The 348-nt window shown below is 26.1% G+C and overlaps 1 protein-coding gene across 1 annotated transcript in view; it reads right to left on the bottom strand.

The window, feature by feature from the left end:
- LOC107586279 (uncharacterized) overlaps positions 1-348 on the bottom strand; it is a 13,434-nt gene that overhangs the window by 11,276 nt on the left and 1,810 nt on the right. The window lies entirely within an intron of this gene.

Genomic DNA, 348 nt, shown 5'->3' with positions numbered 1-348 from the left:
AAAAAATACAGTGAAACTAAAATACAGTGTTTTCCATTTTTAAATACTTTAAAATGTAATTTTTTCTTGTGATGTAACGCTTTTCAGCAGCCATTACTCCAGTCTTTATTGTCATATGAAATTATTCTAATATGCTGATTTGATGCTCAAGGAATATTTCTCATTATTATCAATGTTGAAAACAGTTTGAAAACAGTTAAAACTGCTTATTTTTGTTAAATTGATGCATTTTCAGGATTCTTTAATAAATTAAAGTTCAAAAGAACAGCATTTATTTGAAAAAGAAAACCTTTGTAACCACGTAGAAGTCCTTATTGCCACTTTTGATCAATTTAATGCTGTTTTTTT

Source organism: Sinocyclocheilus grahami, unplaced genomic scaffold (assembly GCF_001515645.1).
Source record: "Sinocyclocheilus grahami isolate Dianchi unplaced genomic scaffold, SAMN03320097.WGS_v1.1 scaffold79.1, whole genome shotgun sequence".
NCBI classification, from domain to species: domain Eukaryota; kingdom Metazoa; phylum Chordata; class Actinopteri; order Cypriniformes; family Cyprinidae; genus Sinocyclocheilus; species Sinocyclocheilus grahami.
Note: the sequence above shows the minus strand (reverse complement) of the source record. Positions and strands in the feature narration are given on the sequence as shown.